A 22,568-nucleotide genomic window follows, 5' to 3' on the forward strand; every position below is an offset into this window, starting at 1 on the left:
TATTTGTGGATTCACATCACACTAGGTGGAGAGAGTTGAGGATCAATGGACCTACTGGTACAGGGGCAAGGAATCTAATCTAGATTTTGTCACTGTTCCTTCCACTGCTGCTCCAAGTTCGATCCTCAGAGCATTTTGGGGATATGTTGGAGTAGATTTTCTGTCCCTACAGCAGTGGTTCCATTAGTTGTCCCTGAGGCAGGGGAAAATGTGTAGAGAAGAGGGATATAGGAAATTTTGTCATTATTTCAATTTTGATTGAGACAGTCTATTATGACATGGTGAGAGTGCTTGTCAAGGATTTCCCAATTTTGTATTTCCAGTTTGAGAATAAGATATCAAATTTGTAAAACATGGTAACTGTACCTGTTATCCAAAACTAAGCAGAGCCCCTGGTGATGCAATGGGTTAAACCCTTATGCCAGCAGGACTGCTGACTGATAGGTCAGCAGTTTGCATCTGGGGAGCATGGGTTGAGCTCCCTCTGTCAGCTTCAGCTCCCCATTGGGGGACATGAGAGAAGCCTCCCAAAAGGATGGTAAATCACCCAAACATCTGGGTATCCCCTGGGCAACATTTTTGCAGATGGTCATTTCTCTCACACCAGAAGCGACTTGCAGTTTTTCAAGTCACTCCTGACACGGAGAAAAAAAATCCAAAATAAAACATTTCATGCTCACAGAATTTTTGGATCTGGTAGGGTTGGTTGTATTTTTTATCCAGATCTAACAATAACCCCAAAGTGATGGTCTTTAAAGACATTTTAACAGCATGACAAGCCTTTGTGGGTGCCCAAAGCAGGCAAGATCTCACTCAGATTTGTGCTGGAATAGTATACTTTGCCAAAACCAGAAAGCACAGGTGGCATGTTCAACTCCTTTTATACAAACTAATGGAGTAGTTAGGAAGAGTCTAGGTCATTGCTACTCCCCTTCTCCAAACTCCTGCCATCTGAAGCAATTGTCTACTGCATAGAAGCTACATAGAAACTCTTTCAGTAGAACAGTTCTACTGAATTCCATAAGCTTTTAGCAGGCATCTGGGATAGCTAACTAATGCCGAGAAGAAAAACTCATATGAATGACCAGCATCTCTTTTTCATATTAATTCTATTTCTACCATTCACAGATGTCCCAGGGCAAGTAACAATATTAAAGCAATAAAATACAATAAGCAATGTTAGTGTAATGCACCTAATAAAATCTGTAACAATCAGCAGAGATAAACAAGTATAGTGCAGAGATCCAATCATATTCATTGCCTGCTTATAAATGCCCTGGTAAACATATGGCAGTAATGAAATCGCAGTAAAGTCAGCCTCAGACTAATGTCGTGTTGGGCAGCAAACCAGTGAGGGCACTGGTTTGGAGGAACTCTTGTTCTGAATGTAGTTCTCTCTACATCCTAACTGTCATTACCCTGGTAATGGAAAGAGAGAAAAAGAGGCAGTACTTGTTGGACAAAATCCCCTCCCACCACCCCCGTCCCTTTTTCTTTTTATAGCCTGTCTTAATTGGATTGTAAACCTGAGGGCAGGGAATTATTTTGTTGTGCTTCTATTTGTAAAACACCATACACAGGGATGGAGCCATATAAATAAATTATGATGATGATGAGAAGAGGACGTGGTGTTGGTGTTGGTGGAGGAGGTGGTGCAGGAAGAGGAAATAATTGTCATATTCAACCATTCAGGAATGGGCTTTCGGTGCTTAGGACTGGTGTCAGTGATCTCAAAGGACATGTTTTTCGCTCCAGGACCTGGAATGGGGGTGGGGGTAGGGGAGACACACATAGATCCTTGGTAGTTTGAGGGATATATTTTACTATTTTGGACACACACCCTTTATTTTATAGTATATATGTTGCTATGTCCCTGGTATTTGAATTCCTGTGAAACTTAACATTTTATTTGAAATGATACAGCATAGCATATTGAAAATGCTGTCACATTTCACATCCAACTGAGTGATTTCTATAGAAAGCTCTTGCTTAAAAACAGAGCAAAGAAAGGGACTCCAAAGAAGACTTTAGACCAGTGGTTTCCAATCTTTTTTAACCAGGTACCACTTGACTAGAGACCACTCTCCAATATTAGTGCCAAAAGGGTTACTAATCAGTTTTTGGTCAACTTTAGATTTGGTTTGGTTATTTGGGGTGCTGATTCATTGGCTAGATCACATCAACCCTAGTTTCTGATACAGAACATATGCCATCCAGTAGTTGCCATCTACTCGCCCACAGAAAACCATATTTAATAATCTAGAGCTGATGTGGTCTATCCAAAGCAATTTTCTGAATCACCACCCCAAATAACCCCAGGAACAGGCCTAAAAATGAAGACACCAAGGTGCCCCCACTTCCAGGTGCCACATGGAATGACTCTGTTCGGGGGGAGTGAGGGAGGAGGAGGAGAAGCAGCAGGCAGCAGGCTTGTTTTCACACTTTTAGTGGGTAGTGAGCCTCTCCCCTCCTGACATCCCAGTTGCCTTGGCACTATAAGAGGGTTTTGTGAGACCAGTTGCTCTCGTTACATTGGTGTAGTAACGGTGAGGCCGCCGTTCTTGTGGACCACTCGTGGTCCACGGACTACAGGTTGGGAACCACTGCTTTAGGTGCTGTGTTTTTTTAAACTCCTCAAGAACGGCTTTACTATCAATTCCTAAAATCTTACTGATTACTAAGAAAACATCACCATTCACCATATTTTCGATAAGAGTGGATTATTTCTAGCAGCCTGGGATGAGTCATTTTGCTTCTTTTCCATCTACTATTGACCCCCCCCCCCAATATTGTCTTTTGTGATGTTCAAGTAGTTTCTTTCCCCACCTCACCCTTTTTTGGCTTTTATTGTTGTCATACCAAAGATGTTGTAGTACTTTGGCCACATCATGAGGAGACAGGAAAGCCTAGAGAAGACAATGATGCTGGGGAAAGTGGAAGGCAAAAGGAAGAGGGGCCGACCAAGGGCAAGATGGATGGATGGCATCCTTGAAGTGACTGGACTGACCTTGAGGGAGCTGGGGGTGGTAACGGCTGACAGGGAGCTCTGCCGTGGGCTGGTCCATGAGGTCACGAAGAGTCGGAGACGACTGAACGAATGAACAACAACAACAACAACAACCAAAGATGTGGGATTTTTGTAAACCATATTGCACAGAAAAGGTAGGTTAAATCCTGTACACATCTACAGGGGTATGAGAATTTCAGTACTTTCGCACTTTGCATCTTAAAGGCTGTGTTAAGGTTCTTTGAAATTGTAGTCTAGAGTCTCTTAAGAACTGAGATACCTTGGAAAACCAAGTTGAATAAAAGAGAGAGTGATGGCAGCTTTCTTTTGGCAAATCAGCATGTAGATGCCTAGCTCGATACCTTGGAAATGTTAAGATGATACATTCTGGGGGGCATTTCTGGTAGATGCGGTAGAGTGCATATCAAGATTTTTTTTAGGCAAAGGGTAATTGATGCTGATTGAGCTGCCAACATGATATTCTAGAGATATTTGTCTGGTCATCTAAAGAGTGAATGAGAAGCAACTTTCCTCCTCTAGAGGTTAATTGATTCAGTATGGCGTATACCATAATGGGAGCTCCATTGTATGGTGAAAATAAAATAAATAGCATTGTGTTTGGAAGTGGCATGGGGGCTAAGAAGAGATTTGTTCTTTCCCTTGAACTGGGCTTCTGTTTAATTTTTCAAAACGGCTTTGTTTTCCTAGGAATGGTGTCATAAGGAAATGAAAACTCCCATAGCAATAGGAGGAGAAGTGCTGCAGCCGAGGTTGTTATGACAACTGGAAGTTTCCTAAAGAAGAACTCGGAGAGATGTTTTCATTTTGTGACCAGAGCTGTTAAACATTGTCTGTAGTTATGCTGCGTAATATCATCTCTTTCTCTTCATTGTGCAAAGTGCTGTTGGCATTGCTGCTTTAACTCAATCTGCTCCGTGCCTAACTCCTACAAGTGGTAATGAGACAACATCCAAAGATGCCACTGGGAGTGTTACAGAAGAGAGCACCATGCTACATTAACCTCCTCTTCTTAAAAGCACACTAGCAAAATACATTTAATTTTGTTGGGTGTGGTGTGTTTGGAAGAAGGTCTGACATAGAACTGGGCCTATCACTTGACCTCAATGGACAACTTGTCCAACCCTATTTCAGTACAAGAATTCACATCTTAAAACTTCTCTGAAATATGGTCACCCAGCCTCTGTCTAAATACCACCAGTTATATCCACATTCACGTCACTAATAGGGGGCTCAGTGATCTGCAGTCCCTGGAAATCATGGACCCAGATCATATGTATCTAGAGGGCCCACTATACCCATGCCAAGGGTGCTTTGAATGCAATATTCCTGCTTCTTGGCAGGGGGTGGTGCAGTGGGTTAAACCACTGAGCTGCTGAACTCGCTGATCGAAAGGTTGGTGGTTTGAATCCAGGGAGTGGGGTGAGTTCTCGCTGTTAGGACCAGCTTCTGCCAACCTAGCAGTTTGAAAACGTGCCAATGTGAGTAAATCAATATGTACCACTTTGGTAGGAAGGTAACGGTGCTCCATGCAGTCATGTTGGCCACATGACCTTGGAGGTGTCTACAGCTTAGAAATGCAGATGAACACCAACCCCCCAGAGTCGGACACAACTAGATTTAATGTCAGGGGAAACCTCTACCTTTATCTAAACATCTTCATGAATCATATCTTGTTCTGAAATGGGAATATTCAAGAACATTTGGCAGTGGAAGGCTATTTTCCCACATACAAGAAAATGTGGCTATTGATTATTCTCCCCTCCCCCCCCCCCCCCACACACAACACATACCTTCTGTTCCCTTTTAATTGAATTCAACATATGAAGAAGTGAGGTTCAAACTGTTAGTTGTACATTTGAAACTATGAGGTGACTGGATGTAGAATTCAACCTGTGGCACCCAGGCCAAGATGCTGTCAACTAGACTAAAGAGCTCCTGCTAAGATTTGAATGGAGTGGGCAGCTTGATGGAATGAACAATTTGGAAAGAGGAAAATGTAATTTCAAATATTCATGGAGCTCTTGCAGAGAAACAGGAAAAGTACAATCGGAATAAATAAGGTTCTGCTTGTATGGGAAGCCAAGAGTGGGGAGTGCACCAGGTTAACAAAGGCCACGTGGAAGTCTCCAGCAGGTAAGAGCTTAATTTCACATGTCAATGAGAACGTCACATTGACTGAATGACACATTAGAGCTAACCTCAACGTAGCAATTTAGCTCTCCCCTGTCACCTTTGGTTTGGCTCACTTTTCCTTGAGTCATTTGGACCCAGTTGGTTTTTAAATTATTATCCTAAATGAAGTAAATGTCAGATCTCACATTTCAGAATGCAATAGCATTTGTGGGATTGAAAAAGTGGGTAAAAACATTTTTGTAGTTTCATTATGTTTTTATAAAGGAGATAAATGAAAGCAGGAAAGCAGTGTTTGGCAGATCCTTAAAGGAATAAATTTGTTTCAAGATTCCCAAGAGTACAACAGTTCTTCACACAGAAATATAAAGCAGTCATGGCAAAAGGGTATGAAGCACTTGACCAGTGTCCCTGGAAATTATGAGCATGCCTACAAATCAGAGACTATGTCTCAGATGAAATATAATATGTGTCCATTCCATTTCATGTACAAAAGCCAATTGGCAATTGAATCTCTTGTCAGTTCTAGTTATATGACCAAAGACACAAGGCTGCTGCATCATACTCAGTCAATGATGTGGCACAGCAGCTAAAAAAGCCAGTGTGATTAGAGGTTGTGTTAATAGGAATATAGTGTCTAGATCAAGGGAAGCAACAGTTCCACTTTAATCTAATTTGGTCAGACCTCACCTGAAATTCTGGGCACTACATTTCAAGAAGGATATTGACAAGCTGGCATGGGCTCAAAGAAGGGTGACCAAATGGGCAATGGTCCAGAAGGAAAATCCTATAAGGAGTTGTTTGGAGAGCTGCATGTATTATGCCTTGAGAAGAGGAAATTAGGGTTTGACATGAAAGCCATGTTTACATATTTAAAAACATATTACATTGAGGAGCAGGGAAGCTTTTTAAAAACTATTTCTACAGTTTCAACTCCATTTGCAACAACTGAAAGAAGCTTTGGACAAAGGAGGAGGAAGAGAGAGAAACAAGAACAATTTAAAAGCAGCGGAAATGTTTTGTTTCTGTTTTTAATTTGTTGTGGTCGCAATATATTTTAATATATTAGTGTATCGTTGTTTTGACTTGAGCAATTCTTTGAAGGGGCCTCTGAGCAGAAAAAGGATTAATAAATTCTCTGAATGAATGAACAAATGAACAAGTTATACTCCATGCAATTATAATGTGCAGCAGAACTCACTGAACTGATATACAAGATCTGGAGCCATTGCTCATTTTTGAGAGTCCCATTTATATTTAGATCTATATACCCACAGATCACATTCCCTATTCATTTTAGCATGTTCAGGATTAGTCCTGATTATATAACCCTGGTTTCTGCACATTTGCAGAAATTGATCATAGAAATTCCAAAAGGCAGAGCGCATTGTGGATGCATTGATGCTGTTCATATATATATATATATATATATATATGGTGTCGACACCACTATTGTAGGAATTCATTTCTGTGTAAGTAACTCCATTTGTATTGAATTTAATAATAATAATAATAATAATAATAATAAAAACTTTACTTGTAACCTGCCTTATCACCCCAGGGGGGCTCAATGATTACATTTATAGTAAGACTAAAATCTATGGGCCAAAGACTTAACTCCTTTCTCCAGGCTGGCCTAGCCCTCTTGATAGAGAACATAAAATACGTTTTTGGAGACATTTCCCTGTTTAATTGCAAAAGGGAAAGCAGGGAGTGGTCCCTATCTTCAATCTTTGGTGGGTGATGAGAGATCCTCTATGTATCCCTCTGCCTCATCTGCTACACAGGAGTTATTTGATGATGCTGGAGGAAGGGCTAGTTCTTGCCTCATCAAATGCTGTGACCAGGATTTTCAGATTTTAGGACCTGGCCATCATTTCCAGGTCTTGGCCCCTCTTTTCCATGTATTTTAGGGTCTGGGGTGATGGCAAGGAATATCAAGGTGGGAACACTATATTGAAATGTGTTTCCATGTTTCTGAACTTACCATGAAAACAGGAAACCATTGAATCATCGAATCATAGAGTTGGAAGAGACTCTGTGGGCCATCCAGTCCATCCTCCTGCCAAGAAGCAGGAAAATCACATTCAAAGCACCCCCAACAGATGGCTATCTAGATGCTGTTTAAAAGCCTCCAAAGAAGGAGACTCTGCCATACTCTGTTGAACAGCTCTCACAGTTAGGAAATTCTTCCTAATGTTCAAGTGGAATCTCCTTTCCTGTAGTTTGAAGCTATTGTTCCATTGCATCCTAGTCTCCAGGGCAGCAGAAAACAAGTTTGCTCCCTCCGCCCTATGACTTCCCCTAACATATTTATCATGTCTCCTTTCAGCCTTCCCTTCTGCTGGTGAAACATGCCCAGCTCTTTAAGCTGCTCCTCATAGGGCTTGTTCTCCAGGTCCTTGATCATTTTGGTCACCCTCCTCTGGAAACATTCCAGCTTGTACAGTATTGGAAACAGTATTCCAGGTGTGGTTTGACCAAGGCAGAATAGAGGGGTAGCAGTGAATCCTACTGAAATGAATGACTTCTGCTGGAAGTTATAATAGAGTCTTACTGGAGGACTTAGAAAATTCTTAGCTAGATATCCTCTCTATGAACTTCTTAGGTTCTCCAGTGAGACTGTATGGTAACTTCTGGCAGAAGTCATTTTGCTGGGAAAGAGATTTCCCCTAAACATTAGGAAGGCTCTCTGACTGTAAGAGGTGTTGGGCAGTGGAATGTGCTGCCTTCGAGTCTGATGGAGTCTCCTCCTCTGGAAGTTTTTAAGCAGGGGATGGATAGGCATATTTTGGGGATGCTTTGATGCTGTGTTCCTACATGGCAGGGGGTTGGACTGGATGGCCCTTGTGGTCTCTTCCAAATTCTGTAATACTAAGATTCAACACTTGCTTAGGATCTGGATATTGAGCATGCCGAAAGCTCATCAAAATTTTTGATGTCTACATTCATTTTGTTCTTTTCACATTTTAGTTCATTATTAGAAAAAAAGTAAACAAATTAGAAGCCAACATTTCCCCTTAAAGCCAGTATTTTAAACTCATTTTCATAAGGCATGCATAATTTTAACAGCAGATATCAACTGACATAGAAGAAAAATTGGGATTCAATCTGTGCCGTCCTGGTGAAATCCTAACATCTGGCGAATCTGTTCAAAATGCAACCCCAATGCATAATGCATGTGAATTCAACACACAGCAAAGATGACATCTGTTTGCCTGCTGTGATGAATCTTTAAAAGTCCTTCAAACTCTTTCATCTCTAGTAAAATGGCTTGTAGATTATGAGAGTTCTGTGCATGTGCAGGATTTGGACACCTTTTCCCACACGCTTTGAAAAAAATGTATAAAAGCAAAGGGTAAATTCAAAGTGGTAGGCACTGCAGGATGAAATTGAAAGCAATTTTTCAAATTTACAGTCACATTTTAACATTTTGAGTAAACAGGAATGTCCAGAAATGCTCCCTGAATAGCTGAAGCAGGACATTTTATTTTCATTTCCCATAAAAAGAATTTCTAGACTGCTCTTCAGTAAAAATCTTAAGATAGTATACAACACTCCCCCCCCCCCCCCCCGACGAAATCTTTGTATGAACAATAATTGTCTTGGTTATTGTGAAAGTGTTTCACTTCTGTTAAAATGACTTGTTCCTCTCCCGTTTCTCTTTCTTTCTGTCTGCCTGCCTGCCTTCCATTCAATCTTTCTCCTCTTTCTCCTTCTTTCTCCTCTTTCTCTCACTTTCTCTCTTTCTTTCTCCTCTTACACTTCCTTCCTTCCTTCCTTCCTTCCTTCCTTCCTTCCTTCCTTCCTTCCTTCCTTCCTTTCTTTCTCCTCTCTCTCTTTCGTTCTTTCTTTCTCCTCTTTCTCTCTCACTTTCTTTTCTCTATCTCTTTCCTTTTTCTTGCTTAGGTTTTGGTAAAAGTTCAGTGGTTACCTGCAACCAGTTGAAAGAAGTGTGTTTCCCCACCCCTCTCTTTAGACAAAAGGGTGGAACACTGTGTTGTCGAAGGCTTTCATGGCTGGGATCACTGGGTTGCTGTAAGTTTTTCAGGCTGTATGGCCATGTTTCAGAAGCATTCTCTCCTGATGTTTTGCCTGCATCTATGGTAGGCATCCTAGGAGGTTGTGAGGTCTGTTAGAAACTAGGAAAATGGGGTTTATATATCTGGAACATTCTTTGCAGTTTGTCAGCCAACAAGTATCTGTTTGTAGGTTCTTCTCATGATTTTCTAGCTACCTTGCCTCCCAGCTTGTGATCAACAGTGTACATAGTTAGCCCTCCATATTTGCTGGTTTTAGGGACACAAGACCTCCCCTCCTTCCCTGCAAAAGTGAAAAAATTACAAATATATACAAATAATTTCAAAGAATACTACTATAGGTCCTCTAGCATGATTCTATGATTGACTTTCACAGGATATTAACAATAGAATCATGCTGGCAGACCAGCTCTAGCACCAAAATTGAGCTGACACTATCATCAAATGATTCCAACTTTGGCTTACAGATGACCCAGGACTTTAAGCTAAATTGCTTTTGATTTATAATTGAATATATATGGCACACCCTTTTAAGTATGGGAAATTTGAGATATTGAAAATGAGAGATGAAGCATGCAGCTTATCTTTTAAACTATTTTATGACTAGCCATCCTCTGCCACGCGTTGCTGTGGCCCAGTCTTTGTATATGTGCTTTGTGTGTGTATATGTGTGAGTATATATATTTGTGTATATGTGTATATATGTGTGGTTTTGCGCATGCATTGTAATGTATTTTTGGCTTATGAAGAAGTCTCTTCTGCTGTGTTTTCCAATGTTTTATGAATGATGGTCACTCTTTGGCCTTATAAGTGTATTGTGTCCAAATTTGGTGTCAATTCGTCTAGTGGTTTTTGAGTTATGTTAATCCCACAAACAAACATTACATTTTATTTATATAGATAAACAATCTCTCCCCCCCCCCCCCTCTCCCTCTCCTTCCCACAAATACACAGACTTCTTGGAGGATGAACACAGGTGTCTTATTGATTATGTGCCTAGTTCATAATTACATATAATCTGTTGAGGCATTTCATAAAGGCTTTAGAACAGGCCTGTACAACATGCAACCTGGGGGCCAGATGTGGCCATCACAAAGATGTGGTGTGGCCAGCAGTGGCTCTGAGCCAAAGCCTTACAGAGGGAGGTCACATGCAGTGCTATAGCAGAGTAGCCATCCAAACCCACCATTCCCTCCTCCAAGGGTTTTATCTCTACACATTTCCTTTCTGTGTGCAACAAAATTACCAAAATAACCTGTGACAAAGGAAGCAGTACCAATAGATCAAGTCAGGATGCTGGAGGTGCTGGTCTTAGTTGAAAATGTGGCCTAAGGAGGTTGTTGGTCTATTGGGGAACAGGGATTAAATTGGAAGGGATATCAGACTGTCATTGAGGTAGCTTGTAAGATTGGGCTCCAGGTTATGTTTAAACTTAAAATTAGATTGGCTCCTTCGTTGGAGGTTTTTAAACAGAGGCTAGATAGCCATCTGTCAGGGGTGCTTTGAATGCAATATTCCTGCTTCTTGGCAAAATGGGGTTGGACTGGATGGCCCATGAGGTCTCTTCCAACTCTATGATTCTGTGATTCTATGATTCCAGGCCTACCCAGTCAGTTTTAATCATGAATTTTAAACCCGTGTATTGTATTTTAATATATGTATTTCTATATGCGCAAAATACATATTAAAATACAGAACAAAGCTTAAACATAAGATGCAAGTTTAAAAATTATGATTAAAACTGACTGTGTATACCTGCTGGAAGAGATAGATCTTCAAATCTGTTTTAAATTCCAACAGCTCATTTAGCCATAGTCGTGGGGCGGCTGATGAAAAAGTCCTCTGGGTAACAGTTGGCAGTTGGGTTCTGGCTGGCTGAAGTAGCTGCCCTCCAGAGGACCTCAGTGTTCATGGTGGATTGTACAGTAGAAAGCGATCCTGTAAGTAACATGGACCCAAACCATGTAAGGGCTTTAGAAGTCAAAACCAATATTTTGTGTTTTGCCCGGAAACTAATTGGCAGCCATTTAAGTGACTTTAGCATAGGTGTAATATGCTCACTCCTGGGTGGTCCTGTAAACAATCTGGCTGCCATATTTTGAACAAGTTGAAGTTTCTGAACTTGGTACAAAGGTAGCCCATGTAAAGAGTATTGCAGAAGTCCAACTTTGAGATTACCAGCACATGCACTATCATTTTAGGCCCTCCAAATATAGGAAGGGGCACAGCTGGCATATCAGCTGAAGCTGGTAGTAAGCACTCCTGCTCGTTGTATCTACCTGGGCTGATATTTGGAGAGATGTATCCAAGAACACTCCCAAACTGCTAACTGATCTGTAATTATTAAGATCCAGGGGGTCCAGGGAGGGCCTTTTGAACAGTTGTCTAACTATTGCTCACTTCAAATAGGATGGAAAATGTCCCTCCCTGAGAGATACATTATTAATGTGTTGTATTTGAGATCAAATTGCATTTCCTTCCTGGATGACCAACCAAGATGGACAGGGATCAAGAAAGTCTTCCTTACTAGCCCCAGCAGCTTGTCCACACCAACAGTACTCACCAACTGAAACTGGTCCAGGTTAATCCCACTCACAGAGTTGCTGGACACCTAAATGTTGGCATCTGCTTTAATTATAGTGTATAAGTCAGTTCTTATGCAAGCAATTTTTATCTGTGAAATGGTTGTTAAAAGCATCACAGTGAACTACTGAAAGTTCTAATACTGGGTTTGGAGGAGAGGATACCTGAGTTAAGCCTCTCACCACTCTGAACAATTCAGCTGGATGCGAATCTGCAGATGCAATGTGTTCAGAGAAGAAAAGCTTTCTTCACTGCGCGTATTGCAAAGCTGCCCTTTATACCATGTCTTGTTGCATAAAAGTTGAGTTTTTCTCCATCTGCGCACTAATCATCATCCTTCCCATTTCCCTGAGGGTTTCTATATATCAGGGAGCCTAATTTGTAATGGGTTGGAGAATATGTTTGGGAGCAATCGTGTCAATATCCCTGGTTACATTCTGATTTCATTTATTGACTACTGATTCAACAGGATTGTTGGTGATGTCAGATCCCTTGGAATCTCAGAGGATCCATTAGCCTTTGAGGGAGGAAACTTTTAATAAGCACCTCAGCCCTGCAAAGGAAGGGTTGTAGCTGTGATAGTGGCTTTGACCAGAAAATTATCTGTCCATGACAATTCTGAGGTATTGATAATCTCCGGCCACACAATCATATGTTTCACGTTGAAAATTGCATCAAGGGTATAATGTTCTGAATGTGTCGGTCCAGAAAGAAATTGGGATAGGCCCATGTTTGCATGGGTACCATGAACTCCTGAACTGGTTTCCAGTGGTATGTTAGAGTCACCCAGAAGCAAAAGTTGGTGGCTCCAACAACCAGTACCATGAGCTTGGCTAGTTGTGTTATGGACCAAGAAAATGAAAAACCCATGCTCTTGTACTGAATCTTACTTGCACTGGAGGAATCAACATGTCAGACACTTGCTTAGTAATCATGTACATTCCAAGTTAATAACCTTGTTATGCCTAAGACAAGAGCTAGCCAAAGGAAAATAAAAAAAGGAAAGGAAAGATGGGTAGAGAAAATCCTGAAGCTACAGTACAAGTTGGAAGGTACTATTCACTCAATCAATCATTTAAATGATTTAGAAGACAACAAAATCTGGTTGTTATATTATTTTGTATTTTCCATTTGAATTGGCATTCATTCATGATAGGTAGTCATGTCAGTTGGCAGTCAACAGATGGACAGAAACTTCTACGTGCATCAACAATGCTGAATAACCATTTGGAAGCCACAAATGCCTTCATGTTCCTGATATAGTTGATTAGTCAGGATGTACTAATGAGGCACCTCTTTCCTTAAATAAGGATGTCAATTGAAGCCCTACTAATGTCTAGAAATATCTGTTTTGTGTTACTTTCTTGATTCATTGATTTATGTTCATAAAGCTCTTTCATCACACTGTTAATCAATTGACTAAAGCAGCAAATCCATAAAATTGTCCAGCTCAAGAAAGGACTCATCCAACAAAAATGAGATATACATAATGTTGCTAAATAATAATGATGATATATTGCATGGATGTTTGAAAGGTGTTTTTAGCTTGGCTGCAGCTGGGATGTGTGTTGGTAGGTACAGGCAGTGGAACTCTCTACCCCAAAGTGTGGTGGAGGCTCCTTCTAAGGAGGCTTTTAAACAGAGGCTGGATGGCCATCTGTCAGGGGTGCTTTGAATGTGATTTTCCTGCTTCTTGGCAGGGGGTTGGACTGGATGGCCCACGGGGTCTCTTCCAACTCTATGATTCGGGCATATCTCTGTGCATATACTGCAATTAAGAGATAATATTTGTGTGTGGAAAAGTACAAACATCTTGCAAGCCAGTAAAAGAAGGAGAGTCTTGCAAACTATCAAATATAGAGGTGATGGACATTATTTATATCACACCACTTCCTGGATTACTTTCCCTGCTGTGAGTTTGAGAGACCTGCACAGACATCACAGAAATGGTTCCAGTCCCGAAAAGGGAGATCTCTTTCTTGTTTCATCATTGCGCCCTAAGACAGCTGCATGTATGAACGAACATCCCACAATATGGAAATATTTGCTTTGGCAAGCACGCCAATCAACTTCTGCTGGTGTTGTTTCACATATGAGCAATTATTTCATCTATACATCACAGCAAACGCTGAGGCTTGTCAGCAGCCAGGGACTAACTAGCGCCTTGCATAATGAAGCAAACGGTCTGCTATTTTCTTTAAAAATTATGCCTCCAATGTTTAATCCAAACAGCTCAAGTGTGTTTTTATCCAGTGTGTGCCAGCTTGCTAATTAATAAATCGAAGAGGAAAACCTCACTACCGCTCTCCCCCTCCCTGGTTCCACACATTCCCCATCAAAAATGACAGCAATGATTTCGTACTTGACAGCCAATAGGGTATTTGTGATACACTTGCCATTTAAGAGGAGACAAAAGAAGCTTGCTCTGTGACATATATTATTCAAATGAGCCAAGGACAACTCAATCTTTCCCCCTTTCTTCTCCTTTCCCCTCCCAAACCTTCCTCCGAACCATTATAAAACATCACACTGTTGAGTTCTCCCTCACTCTGGCGATAGGAAGCTATACCCTTATAATTTGCCATCTTTGTACCATGGTGCTTCAATTTTTGGGATGGGGGGGGGGGGAGGAAAGCCATCAACAACATCTGCTGAACGCAATGAACAAGCATGCTAAATCACATTAAAGTAGGCAATTGACATGGCATATTGCAGCACAGTTTAACTGGAGAGTTCTCCCCCACCTGTAACATTTCTAAAACCAAAGACATGCAGTGCATTAAAGGGAAGAAGCGAAAAAAACAACAACACTTACTTAAGAAGGTTTGCTTAAGCGATGCTCTCCTGTTCCACAGACTGCAACAAAGGTACCAAATCTATCAGATGTGCATGAGATGCATACGGTTCCAGCAGTTCCAGCTCATATATATATATTTATTAACTCTATCACACATAAGGCAATTTGAGGCTCCGGTGGAAAAATAATCTCCTGTCTGTGGCAAACCTGTTAACAATGGCCACTCACTTTTCTTTTCTTTTGAAGATTAGGCACTGCTTTCCGACGACATGGCAAACTTTCCCAGTATTGGAGAGAGCCATTTCAGAAGGTTTTGTGCCTTCTGTCTGACACACATGAGGATCTTGGGGGTGGAGAGATGAGGTTAGCTATGCTTTCGTGGAGTAATCCCAAAGCAGTCATGTTTTCTATACAGAGTCTTGCTAATGACCACAGAAAGGAGCTGAAATTCTGGAAGGAAGCAAGCTGTGAATCTGATCAAGTTGCTTTAGTGTGTCCCAATTAGGATTACATCAATCCCCATGAGTTGACATATTTGCTGTCACTCCCAATTTTGTTGTGTTTCTCTGAGCCCCACTTCTGTCATCCTCCTCTTGTAGATATGTATCACATTGTAAGATTTTGTCCTTTTTACAGGAGAATTTTGCTTGGAGGCCCAAGGAATGCAATAGGAAGTGACAACATTCAAGCCTCTATCCACATTTGCACCTTTTGGGATGCCAGGTGGTATTTTATCCTTTTGGAGGTCTTTCAAACAGAGGTTGGAGGAGCATATTTCAATAGTGTGTTAGTTCCGTATTTCTGCATGTCAGTTGGTTGGTCTAGATGGCCCTCGTGGTCCCAGTTCCAACATTCTATGATTATATGATTCTTCCCCACTCTTTCTGTTTTAAAGATAAATATGAGAGGCCACCAATGAAATCCAGGTGATGTAGGCTACATTTCAGAGAAAGGAAATGGAAAAACCACTTCTGAATATTCATTGCCTAAGAATATCCTGTGAAATATTTAGGGTTGCCATAAATTGACAGACAATTTGAAGACACACTTATACTGATGGAGTTAGCCAGTACACCTGATGTGTGGTTTCCTGTTTGCCTACAATTTAGTAGGTCATATTGCAGGTGGATTGATACCCAAACATGTTTTGCCTTCTGTGACTCCAGAAAAACCACAGACTGGCTGTGAGGTGAAACCATCAGCCAAACTGGTCTCCCTAGGTTGGCTGCCTCTGACAACTGTGCATGCATATGTTGCTGACTTTCAATACAACAAAAGCCTGTATCTTGGGGAGTGGTATTTCTGTTTTATGCAACACCCATTAATGTTTGTAACAAATTATTTATGCACACAATTCCCCTGGAGATTCTTTCTATAAACAAAGATCACTTTATGAAAATGCAAACTAAAACAGTAACATATGGACCTATCATAGTTCAGTAATAAAACCTCTGCCTAGCATACAAAAAGGCAAAGGATCAATGCTTAGGTGTGGGGAAAATGTGGTCTGTAGGCAACGTGTGGCCTACTTTGTTATCCCCAAAGCCCCCAAAATCCAGGCTCTCAATTTAATTTTTTTAATTCAGCTTTAAGAGGAGCAAACCAGTCAAATAATTTATACTCCTGAAATTACCTATATCTTCCATTGGTTTGGAGGAATAGTCCCAATTAATCCTCAGTCACCTCCATTTTCAGCTGTTTTTTAAAATTCCCAGTTTTTCCTCTTCTTTTCCCATTTCCCCCCACTGTTCTCAGTTTACTTCAGTTGCAAAATAAGTTGAAAGTTTGGAAATATTTGGTTTGCACTAAGTGAATTCAGCAGGGGGGGACGATGCAGAATTATATCATCTTCAGTATGCTCAGTCAAAAGCTAACTGCTGCAGACTCTCTTGTAAAGTTTTCCACATTAATTAGGGGTTCAACCCCCCCCCCCCGATTTTTTTCAGGTAACCCCACAATCCTTTCTAAATCAGCAGTGAAGCCATCAGCCTCAGGAGCCTCAGGGTGATCTCCAACACGCAAATTGCTATCTCTGAACTACAAAAAAGAGACTGAAAAAAAGAAAAATGAAAATCAGAAGTGATGGTGCTGCCCCTGTCAGGGCATTGGGATCAGAATACCCCAAAGCAATTGTATATAATATTTTAAATAATTTTGTGAAAGGTTTGTGTACACATAAAGATGTGCTTATCTTAGGTATCCAAATGGACGATTTGCAATTTTGGAATATTTCAAGTTTTGGAATTTCAGATAAGGGATGCTCAATCTGTATTTCCTCATCACATAAGTACATCATGAAATTTGCTACCACAAGATGTAGCAATGGTTGTGAACTGGAATGCCTTTAAATGGGAATAGGATAGATTCATGGAGGATAATACTACAAATGGCTTCTAAAGGGTTGTGAAGAAATAAGCCCTAGGTATCCACTGAAGTTTGGTTCTAGAAGTCCTGTGGATATCAAAAGCCATGCATGGCCAAGTCCTATCATATACAATAGTATAGTAAAATTTCCCTTATATAAAATGGCAAAAATAAATGTTTGCTTGTTAAGGTCACCCCCCCCTTCCAAAAATTAAAGCCATTGATAGTTTAATCCATGGATGAAGAATTAATAGATATAGTGGGCTGAATGTAGTTGTCTTGTTCTTAAAAAGACAGGCTGTCAGGGATTTTGCTAACTTCTGTAAGTGTTTTTGCCTCAAGGACAAGTGCTTTTTTGGGGTCAATTATTCTCATGTTACTCTAAATGACTGTGCAAAACAAGTACTTTTTCCCCTTTGTGAAGTTAAGCGCACACAGCAAGCTAGAAGGACTGGCTGATTGAGCAGAAAGATGCAAACAACCCAGCTGATGCTTCCATTTCTAAAAAGTCCAGGCAGAAAGGCAGCAGCTATTATAGCTTTGTGCAATTTGCACAAAAACATTCTTGCAAATGCAGAAAACCCCTCTCTACTGTGTTTGCAAGTATTCCATGGAGCATCTGTTTGGTCACTGTGAAAAATGACCAAGTATCCCTCCTCTATGTTTATGTCAAGCCCTTCTAGATGGGGGGGGGGGGGAATATCTGAAGCCCCAGGTTTTGTTCTGGTAAAGACCAATTTTATTTTGACATATCTGTATTATATTCTCCATCTCAAATGTATTTCCTGGAAATGGTCAGTGTTATCAAACACTTTTCATTCCTACATCTCAGAGCATTTTAATCTAACCCCATATTTTCTGAAATGAAATGTACCTCACCTTTGCAATGATTGTATTATTCCACAACGAGCTAGGATGGCCACTGTCAGTAAAATATATCTTATCATTGTTTCCACAATACAGATTTGTACCAGAACAAAATAATTCTAATGCTTAAGGAGTTTAATATTGCTAAAGTATTTCATAGAATCATGAGTTGAAAGAGACCACAAGGGCCATCCAGCCCAACCCACTGCCATGCAGGAGTATACAATCAAAGCACCCAAGACAGATGGCATTCTACCCCAGTTTTAAAACTTTCAGAGAAGGAGAGGACAGACCCCCTCCCTCTCAGGGTGAAAATATTATGTTAGTATAGTAGGCACCACAGCGGGGAGTTCTGCAGATGACGGGAGCCCCTTTCATGTTAAAAATTCATTTCTGCGAATGATCAGTGGTCTGGAGGAGCTACCTGCGTCGGGAAACCTGTCTGCAATATTCTTCTCCCATATTATTAGTTATATTGTCTTTTACCCCTAAATAAAATGGTTATTCTCAGCTTTTGCTCTCCTGAGTGTTTTCTTGCCAGTTCCACATTCCATAGCCTGCCCAATAGTCACTCGGGCCACATGGCCCACAGCCCTCCATGGCCCCCGGAACGGGGCTAATTTTTTTCTTACCTGAAACTAAATATTGCTCTTTCCTCCCTGAACCCCTTTGCCAACCTCTCACCTCCGTGGGTGCCCTGGTTCCCTTGGCGGGAACCTTGGTATCCATGGATTCTTATTTTTCTTTTAATGTGCATATTTCACATCCTGCTTGCCCTATATTCACCTAACCTTTATTCTAACCCAATAACCCCATGTCAACTCTAACCTCCCCCACTTATACCAAAACCCATTGAGGTTCGCCAGGTATCCACAGATCTCTTATGTTAGTTTTCCCTTCTCCATGGATATCAATCTGAACTATCCATTTGCAGGGTTCCCTTGATAGCCATGGACCCTCATGTGTGTGTTTAACCTGTTATGTTTTAGATTTTACTATAAAAATCCTTTTGGAGAAGTTTGCCATGAACTAAGTCTTGTGATGATATTTTGCCCTCATCTCCTGACCCAGGAAGTCCACCTAGCTGTCTTCCTGGGCTTCACCTAGATGAAACTGAACTCAATCACCCATCTTCTTCAGGCCAATCCATCTATACTAGCCTCATAGTCCCCCAACTTGGCAGATGACACCAGGATCCATCTGCTGGGCCACCTATCCTTTGTCCCAGTCACCTGGACATAATAATCCACTCATCACCCGGCATGACCAACCAGTTTCCCAGGAACTTGCCACTTAATCCTATCAGGATGGACAATATTTCTGCTTTTGGACTCTATGGACACAGTGCACCCGTTCACTGTGGACTTAGATTGCAGTCACCTTAACAATAAAGACTCATGGGACCTGATGGCCTCCTTTGGTTATCAGGGACCATCACCTTTGTCTTCTGGACCTGCCAGCCTCTTGCCAGTCATTGGGGAGTGGGAATCTGCATCAACAGTGGGAATGCTTTCCTATCAGCTGACAGGCGTTGCACTCCCACCTCTGCGGGGATTCCTCCCACAGCTGTTCCTACATCATCGGACCTCAGTCAGCTGGGTCCAGCTGGGTGGAAGCAATAATTACAAAAGGTTTCAGTATATTAAAATATCGGTTTTACAATGTACAATATCTCAGCTTACTTTGGTGGATATCCGTGGGCTGGCATCACTTCAGCTGACTTAGCAAACTACCTCAATGACTTCTTCTACAACTTGGTGAGATTTATTTGGGAATATTGGGCTTCTTTGTCTCACCAAGTGCACAGACCTACAGGGTGGCCTGTCGCCAGTACCAGTACTCGGTATCTGTGCTTCAGGATTTGCTATCCATGGCTCAGGTCTCACTACCTGCCGCCATTTAAAATTTACCTCTTTGAACTCCACCACATTCCACTATTGAAAAGCTCTTATTGTCAGGATGTTTTTCTCAATTTTTAGGCAGACTCTCTGCCTAATCAATAATACTCTCTGTATTATTGATAGTGATGTTGTTATTGTTGTTTGTGATATTGCCTTTATGGTAAATTGTTTTTTTTATATGTTGTACACCGCCGTGAGTCGCCCTAGGGCTGAGAACGGCGGTCTACAAATGCAGTAAATAAATAAATAAAATAAATTTTCCTGTAGTTTAAATCAATCGCTTCGTGACATTGGACTTTATCATAAGAGGCAGACTAACTGACATTGCAGCTGGTCCATCACCAAAGTTCCCTATCACATGGCAATATATGCATCCTGCTACCAGTTTGTTTGCTTCCACCTGTGAATCCATCTCCAAACCCTGTTATATTTACATCATCTACATTAGTGCTTTGGCTTCCTTCCTCAAGGGCTAGGATTTTCCTCCTCTTCTCAATGAGATTCCCAGGAAGAATTTTTATTTTTTACTTTATATATAATGTGCCTTTTTGGGTATTTTCAATGCTGGAATTGGACAATTGTGCTAAAAATAAAAATAAAGGAACTGCAGGAATGCAGGAAGATGGGGTTACAAGGATGTGTGTCATTGCTGGACAGCCAAACAGTAAATACACGCAACTGTGATTCTGAAGAAGGATGCAATATCAAAGGTGCATATATCCAGTATATATCCATTATCTGCACTAATGTGATTGTAGCAGAACAGCAGCTTGGTGTGATAAAGCTCTTAGTCCCCGGAGCCACAGAAAACAAGCTTGCTCCCTCCTCAATAGGACATCCTTTCAAATATTTAAACATGGCTATCAAGTCACCTCTTAACCTCCTCTTTTCCAGGCTAAACATATCCAACTCCCAAAGCTGCTCCTCACAGGACTTGGCTTCTGGACCTTTTAGCACTTTGACTGTAACTCCTGAATTATAATTTTAAAAGGCTTGGTGGAAATGTCTGAAAATCAGTTTCTGAAATGTTGCCCAAGTCTAAACATGAGACAAGATAAGTGGGAGGGGGAAGAAGAGGAAAAATGGAGGGGGAAGGAAAACAAGGATATTTCAGGGACGAGTCTGATGTAAATTTGGGAAACAGGCAGGTAAAAGCACAACAAAACCAAAACAAACATTTGGAAACTATTCTTGTTCTACAGACTTTTTTCCCTGGGTAAGCACTTCTACATGCATTGAGCCAAAACAGAATGTAAACAATTGTCTCTATAATTTGCACAGCAACAATTATTTACCCAATCTTCACACATAGTAATCTCCTTCTCAAATTATCATGGAGTAAGCAAAGAGACCATACTGTGGATCCATCTATAGTAGATCTATTTCCCTGTGGGTTCAGACCTGATTATGGGACAGAGACAGATTTAGTCACCTTGATGGATGACCTATGCCAGAAGCAAGACAGAGGGAGTGTGTCCCTGTTAGTTTCGCTCTGACGCTTTTGAAAGCATTAATCATGATATCCCTCTGAATCACATTGCTGAAATGGAACATGGGAGCACTGTTTTACAGTGGCTTCATTTCTTTCTGAAGGTGCAAATTGGAGGATTCCTGCTTGCCCCCTTGGTTTTTTTTTCTATGAGATCCCCATGGTTTTGTGCCTTGAGTCCCCTCTTGGGTCAAGAAAGGCAAAGTAGAAACGAAGTAAGTAAGTAAGTAAGTAAATAAATTTGTGCTGCATGCTATTTTTCATATCAATGAAACTGCTGGAAGAGGTCGTTGGGAGTTTTGGAGCTGGATATGCATCAATATGGAGATGACACCCAACCCCATGACTCTTTTCCACCACAAGTGAAGGAGTCTGTTCTGGTCCTAACCTATGATTGAGCACTTGACTGGGGAGGACAAACAATTCCAAGCAAGGCAGAGGTGTTCCACATCAGTCAAAAGGCAAATTAGGAAATAGGGATTCAGTCTGCACTCCCTCTGAAGATGCAGGTTTACAGCTTGAATTAGCTTCTGGATTCAAGTTTGTGCCTGGAAGCCTATGTTTCAGTAGTGGCTACATTTGAGCATTAGTTGTTCCCATTTCTTGAGATGGCAGATCTGTCCATGGTGACACATGGCTTTCTTACATCCCGGTTGGATTATTGTAATACACTCTATGTCGGGCTGCTTTTGAAGAGTGTTCAGAAACTCCAACTGGTCCAAAAATCAGCAACCAGATTACTAATAGGCTGGCTTTAGGGATCACACACTCCTTTGTTGCAACTGCTGCACTGGTTGCTAGTACATTTATGAGCACAACTCAAAGTGCTAGTTATGATCTTTTAAGCCCTACATGGCTCAGTTCCAGGTTATTTGAAGTACCATATTTTCCCTTATAAACCATCCTGTGCTTTGAGATCCTCCAGTGAAGCACTGCTTTTTGTCCCATCACACTTACAGATAGGAGAGAGGTTTCTCAGTAGTTGCCCCCCCCCAGGCTGTAGAAATCCTTTCCCAGAGAAATTAGACTGGCACCCTCACTACTTCCTTTTTCACAGACAAGTGAAGGCTTTACCATTATGAACATTGCTTCAAGAGGGGCTGTAAAAGGCACCTATTTCACAATGTGCTGGATATTGCAAATTGTTGTGTTAGGGTGTGTGTCTGTGTTTTAATGATGTATATTTCAATCTAGGTTTAATTTTTAAAATCTTATTTTTAACTTTTGTATCTTGTGGGTTTTTAATTATGTCTTTTTCATTTTTGTAAGCTGCTTTGTGTCTTGATCTGGGGAAAAGGCAAGATAGAAATACTACTGCTGCTACTACCACCACTACTACGCTAGTTTATTTATTTATCATATCAGGGGT

General features: G+C 41.0%; 1 protein-coding gene across 1 annotated transcript in view; it reads right to left on the bottom strand.

Moving 5' to 3' along the window:
- BEGAIN (brain enriched guanylate kinase associated) overlaps positions 1–14,922 on the bottom strand; it is a 303,147-nt gene extending 288,225 nt beyond the window's left edge. The window contains exon 1 of the mRNA XM_060755324.2: positions 14,597–14,922. The gene's annotated coding sequence lies outside the window, so the exon portion shown is untranslated. The remainder of the gene's footprint in view (positions 1–14,596) is intronic.
- Between the last annotated feature and the right edge of the window lie 7,646 nt (positions 14,923–22,568).

This window comes from Anolis sagrei, chromosome 1 (genome assembly GCF_037176765.1).
Source record: "Anolis sagrei isolate rAnoSag1 chromosome 1, rAnoSag1.mat, whole genome shotgun sequence".
Classification (NCBI taxonomy): domain Eukaryota; kingdom Metazoa; phylum Chordata; class Lepidosauria; order Squamata; family Dactyloidae; genus Anolis; species Anolis sagrei.